The following is a 6,885-nucleotide window of genomic DNA, read 5'->3' as shown; positions in this document are numbered from 1 at the left end:
TTTTGCTTATGTGGTGCTGAGGAATCGAACCCAGGGTCTCAGGCATGCAAGGCAAGCGCTCTACCACTGAGCCACCTTTCCAGCCCTACTTCTGCAAACTTTATGCTTTGTGTGTGTGTACATGCATGTGTGTGTGTGTGTGTGTGTGTGTGTGTGTGTGTAAGAGTAGAATATCCAAGGGTCACTTAAGGATTATTCTATAAAATAGGTCTCTACGCTGGTGGATGTTCATAGTTTTACATTTAAGCAGGGATGATCTTGTAGCCTCTATCTCCCAACCAGGAATTTCTGCTACAAAGCATCCAGCTCCTAATGACTCTTTTTCCCCAAACAATCTATTTCATCTTCTGGATCGCTATGAAGTTTTTTCTAGTATTTAACATAATTTTTCTTCTTTTAAGTTATATCCACTAGCCTGTTTCCTGCCCCCTTGGAACCACACAGAACAATTGAGTCCCCAGTGACACAGGAGACTTGTGAAGACAACTCTCATGACCAGGCACTGCCTTGGTTGTGTCTGTTCCAAGTTAATAGTTCTAATTCCTTTATGCATTTTTCTCTGACACTGGTCTTAATTCTTGGTCTCCTTTTAACAAACCTTGCCTATTGTCTTTGTTGATGTTGGTGTGCTCATTGGAGTGTGATTTGGTAACAGGAGGGGCTGAAGCAATGTGTGGTACATCATGTCCACAATGTCTTGATACAATATTTCTATTAAGGCAGGCTAAGAGATAACTTGGGCTCCACTGACTGATAAGTTTGCCCATTTTCAAAGTAAATGTGAAGAGAAATCAAAATTCATTTTTTTAAAGTGTGGGACTTGTATAATTCATCTTGGAAAAATTGAGGCACACATCTTCAGACTATTACATAGTGATTAGAACTGAGGCTTGAGAGTTATATCCACATGGGTTAACATTTTAACTCCAACACATACTAACTTTGTGAAACTGGACAAGTTTTTTGTTGTTGTTGTTGTTGGTTGTGGGGCCTGAACTCTGGGCCTGGGCGCTGTCCCCCAGCTCTTCAGCTGTAGACCAGCGCTCTACCACCTGAGCCTCAGCCCTACTTCCTGCTTTTTCTGCTTATGTGGTGCTGAGGAATCAAACCGAGGGCCTCATGCATGCAAGGCAAGCGCTCTACCACTGAGCCACCTTCCCAGCCCCGCAATTGGACAAATTTTATAACCTGTCTTTGTTTCACTTTCTTCTTCTCCATCCTTTTCCCTAGCCCACTAATTCTAATACTAGAGTTTGAACTCAAGACCTTTAGCTCTTACTTGTTTTTTGTTTGTTTGTTTGTTTGTTTTTGTTTTTGCAAGCTTTACCTCCACTCCTGGACTTTTTTTTTTTTCTGGTTAATTGGAGATAAGAGAATCTCTCTGCACAGGCTGGCTTTGAACTGCACTTCTCAAATCACAGTCTCCTGTGTAGCTAGGATTGCAGGCATTAGACATCAATGCCCTAGCCCTTCATTTTCTTGCACATAAAGGGGATTATAATAATGTGCCTGATAAGGTTAAAATAATATTATATATATATTTAAAGCAGTGTTTGTCATAAAATAATCACCCAATAGTCATTTTTTCTTTTTTCCTTTTTACTTGTGAGATTCAGCCCAGATTCCATTTTACAGCACCATTTTGTTAGCCAACTAGTTCATTAGACTGAGGTTTGGTATTAATCTCACCATCTTTGATTCATTTGTGAATCTCCTGCCTTCTTTACATTTTTCTAAGTAATTTTTGAAAGTACTTTCCAAGGTAAACCCCAAACCATGCACGTCTCAATAGTTAACATTGATCCATTATTCAGCATCCCCATGGCCAAAATTGTTTAGTCTCTAAGTGGAGTCCCCTGTTGTTACCTAAAATTTTGTTATTTAACCCTAAAGGAATTTATAGGAAATAACTCAATGTAGCCATTTCCGATAAGCTTTATTACAACTTAACATGTCATTATATTGCTTCAGATTTCTTTTTAAGAAATAAAACATTGCAGGTTCTGTTGGAACTGACTCTGATCTAGTCCTTCTCTGGTTCTCCTCAGGTGTGAACAGTATTTTATAATTTCACTATTTTCCTAGTCTTATTATTTTCAGCCTACCCCCTCCCCCGAATCTGATCTGGCCTTATAAAAAGAATTTAAGAAATTTGAAATTTGCATGTGAAAATGTCACCAGAGAGGAGTCCTTTGGTAATGAGGATATAACAACACTTGCAAAATAAAATTGTGGCAGTATATGAAGTGGCTTCTAGAAGTAAAGAAAGACAGGAGAAGCAGACCTCAGAATGCTCAGGAACACTGTCACCTCCAAATACTGAGCCTGGCATAAAGTCACCTATTTTCATCTAATTTCTAGTTATTTATTCCTAAAGGAATTTATAGGAAATAATGTAGCAGTCACGTAAGAACTTTATTACAGCTTCAATTGAATTAGAATATCATCAGTATGTTAAATTTGCTTCAGCCCTTCCTTTTTCCAGTCTTCATCCCACTAAAGAGAGAGAGGCTTTGCTAAAAATTTGTTATCCTTTATTTATTATTTATTATTGCCAATGATTTATTATCCTTTGGTCAAGAGAGAAGAGGATGTTTTGGCTGACACTACCACCAAGGTTTAATAGTTATCTAGTATAGGAATAGGGGCAGTTGTAGAAGAAGAAACAGAATTAAGTTAGGACAGAGATATTCAGATATGTTGATAACATGCTATTTCTTACATTTGGTTTATAACTTACATAAATATTGTATTGTTATTTTGTATGTATCAGACATACTTTAACAATAAAAGTGAACTTTGAGAAAACAAAAAAATATTTCATTCAAAGAAGGCTTTTAGGTACCCACTATAAAAGTAGGGTGCTATTTTTTTAAGGCAAATAACTACTGTACAAATGAAAACAAGAATCTGTAACATTTCCAGCAGCCACAGTAAAAATGATTGTGTTAACACTCTTAAAGAGCAAAACAATAGATTTAGGCTAGCTATAGTTATTCTTTGCTGGGATGAGTTTGTTCTTTCCCAAAGAATGTACAGATCTTTCCTTCACTTGCCTATCTAGTCAGATTTCATTTAGTTTCAAGGGCTATAAAGTCACTCAGATAAGCTTAAGAAACAAAAAGGGAAATTAATTGTACCAAAATTGGAATCTCCCACAGAACTCAAGGACATTAAAGATAACCAAGCGTAGAAACAAAAGCACACTGACTCCCTGTCATATGTCATAAGGTGAAGAGCAAAAATTGTTCTTTTTTTAAAAAATTTTTTGAGCTGGAGGTGGAAGAATATAATGTGTATCTACTAGTAAATCTTTTTGAGACTCTTACCTTGGCTCTATGTTTCATTTAGTGCCCAATAATTTACTCAGTCTGCCTTTGCACACTAGCCTTAAGAAATTTACCTAGACTTTGATAGCCTGATGTTATTTTCAGAAATGAATTACTTATTTTTGTGTATATTTATTATATTTCTTGATTTTCTCCTATTAAGATTTTAGTTAATAATCTCTAATCCAATTGTGTGTGTGCACCCACGCATGTGCATGAGCATGTGTCTGGTTATGGGGCTTGAACTCAGGGACAGGGTGCTGTCCCTGAGCTCTTTTGCTGAAGGCTACCACTTTGCCACTTTGAGCCACAGCTCCACTTCCAATTCTCTGGTGGTTAATTGGAGCTAAGAATTTCATGGACTTTCCTGCCTGGGCTGGCTTTGAACTTCAATCCTCAGATTTTAGCCTCCTGAGTAGCTAGGATTACAGGCGGGATCCACTAGCACTCAGCTGTAATTCAATCTTAATTTCATGTTTTCTCGAGACTTTCGGGTATTATTTGATAGAACAAGGAAATCTGAATTCATGAGTTGTAGGTAGACTCAGGGTTTTTATTTATTTATTTTTTTGAGATAAGGTCTTATTTTGTATTCTAGGCTTTCTTGGAACTTACTATGTAACCTGGAACTCATGATCCTCCTACTTCAGCCTTCTGAGTGTTGGTATTAAAGGTGTGTGCCATCATGCCTGGCTCAAAATTGTTTTATTTACTTTTTCTTCCTTTTACACTCAATAGACATCTCCAACAAATTGAAGAAAGAACACTTATTAGAATCACTAAACAGGTAAATTCACAGCAAGGAACAACTAACAGAAAGCTGTACCTAAGCCTCCCCTCTGCCCTCGGCTCCCCCACTGCCCCCCACCTCTACCCCCCAGCCAAGTGAAAGATCATCAGGGTTCAGAGGCAGATAGGCAGATAGGCAGGGAACATTGTGTTGACTTGCTGTTGCCATACAGGGAGCCCAACTGTCTGGAGGTCTCTAGGTATGTGAGATAGACAGGAGATAGACACAATTAGGCAATTAACTACAAAAATGTTTTGGGGTAAAGGAGAGGGTGGCTGGGGATGTGGCTTAGTGGTACAGAGCTCGCCTTGCATGCATGAAGCCCTGGGTTTCAGTCCTCAGTACCACATAAGCAGGAAAAGCCAGAAGTGGTGCTGTGGTTCAAGTGGTAGAGTGCTAGCCTTGAGCAAAAAGAAGCTCAGGGATAGTGCCCAGGCCTAAGTTCAAGCCCCAGGACTGGAGAGAGAAAAAAAGGGGAGGGGAGGATGCTAAATAGTAGATTTCATATGAATTCACCTCTACACTGGACTCCATCCTGTACAATCTAATGACAAAATCTAATCTAATGACTTTGAAGCTATTCTATGAAAAAGGACCGCTTTTAAAAGAACAATGTGGCACACTGAAATAGGAGACATTAAGTACTACAATATTCCTGAAATTAGGCTGAAATCTCTTTACAATGGAAGAATTGACTCTAGGTCTTCAGAGTATGTAGCTATTTGGAAAGAGATGTTTTCTCTATCATTCCACACTTTTTCTTAAAACACCACTTGCTTCCCTTACAAACAAAGCTTCTAATCTTCTCATTTGCTTCAGATTTTTCCCCAAATATCAGATTGACTTTTTGCAGGTTTTTTTAAGTGCTATGGCCAGTGCGGTTGAAGAGAAAGAAAAATGAAATGAATCATTTTGCCTATCACAAAAGAAGCGGTGGGGAGGGAAGGAAAAAGAAGGAAGGGGGGAGGAATGTTCTGTGACCGAGAGGAGGGGAGGGAAGGAGATAGAATGCAAAGATACTTTTCTTTTAAAAGATAATTGAGGTAGGAGAAGGGACCAGCTTCTTGAAGCTTTTTCAGCAGATTTAGGTATTAAGAGTCTGGCCCAGTAAATCCCATTGCTCTAGACATAACCAAGTCAGTGCACACATTCTCCTTTGACCATTCTCAAGATAGTTATGTTGTTCTTTGTAAACCTGAATTTCTTTTTAGAAATAATTTTTATTGAGATTAAGTGATGAGATAAATTTCACAATCTTGTGGGATAGTGATATTTGAAGTCACAAACACATTTTAACCTTCACAAGGCAAATTGTCATTTCTGAGTAGGTTCTCATTCCTTGTCTTCTCTATGCATACATTTTCTATTCAGAGAAGAAAACCAATAGTAGAAAGGTTCTCACATTCTTTTTTTAATCTACTCCTATCCTAGTTATTGTTTCTTTCCTTCCTGACTGAGAGGTTGAATTTACTTTTCCAAACTGCTTACATTGGAATTATCTGTGATTCCCAAGCTATCTCAAAGTGATACCTGGTGGGTGACTGGAGGTCTGGCTTAAGTGGGAGAGCACCAGTCTAGCAAACACTGTGTTTAATCCTCAGCTGGGAAGGTGGCTCAGTGTTAGAGCACTTGCCTTGCATGCCTGAGGCCCTGGGTTTGATTCCTCATCACCACATAAGCAAAAAGAAACAAGCCGGAAGTGGCACTGTGGCTCAAGTGGTTGAGCGCTAGTCTTGAGCTGAAGAGCTGAAGGACAGTGCCCAGGCCCAGAGTTCAGGCCCCACGACCGGACCCCCCCGCCAAAAAAAAAAAACAAGCAAAAACAAAAAACTATTTCACAGTAGAGGAGGAAAAAGTGGTCTACGGTGTTGGTGATCATCTAAGAAACAAGTAATAAAGAAGTCTTTCCCCTTTTTGGCTCAGGAAAGCCCAACCTGTCTTCCTAGTGAGGATGGAAAAAAGAACTCAGTTCTACAAGCCAATAAGTTTCATGGCCACTCATTCATTAATTCATACAACAACATTTATTAAGTACTTTCTGTGTGCCAGCTCCTATGGTTATTGCAAGAGACACCAAACAGATGTGGTCCCTGTTGCTAATGGACCTTGTGGTCTAGCAACAGAAACAGCTGCAATATACAACATAACACAAAATGTTCCCTAGATTCAGAGGTGGTGGCAGAGTAAGCCAACTTGCAATGCTGGAGGAATATAAAAGTGGAAGAACAGATCTCAGGGTCTGAGGGTGTTTAAGGTTTAGTTTTAAAGGGAGGAAAGCATTTCCTTCATAGGCTAAGGAGTAAAGGCTGGATTATAGGATTTCTAGATTCTTGAGTTAGCTTTATAGTCTAAGAAAAAGAAAATATCATTTTAGGATGTGTCCTTGTTGTGATTTGTGTAGACACTATTATTCTTCCTAAACCCTTGGGTTTGTCTGTAGTAGTGAGTGATTGGGAGAGATTATTTTGCTTCAGAAATTTCAGTAGGAGACTAAATGTATTAGGGGTTTCAGAAAAAAGAAAGTGTCTGTATTAGTGGTCATAAGAAGATATGTGAGGAAATACTACACACTGGAGGTTTCAGGTGACAGATACACAGGACAAAAGAAAGTTCATATACTGGCAATAAGAAAGAGTATTTCCATAGCTAAAGTAAGTCTGGCAGGAATGACAAACACTGGATATTGATGTCGATTTTAGTTTTTATTTATATTTTGGAGAGACATAATTACATTTTGATTTTATGTCATTTCTTGTGGAATAGACC

Source organism: Dipodomys ordii, unplaced genomic scaffold, assembly GCF_000151885.1.
Source record: "Dipodomys ordii isolate 6190 unplaced genomic scaffold, Dord_2.0 Scaffold111, whole genome shotgun sequence".
Lineage (NCBI taxonomy): Eukaryota > Metazoa > Chordata > Mammalia > Rodentia > Heteromyidae > Dipodomys > Dipodomys ordii.
This window is presented reverse-complemented; position numbering follows the sequence as displayed.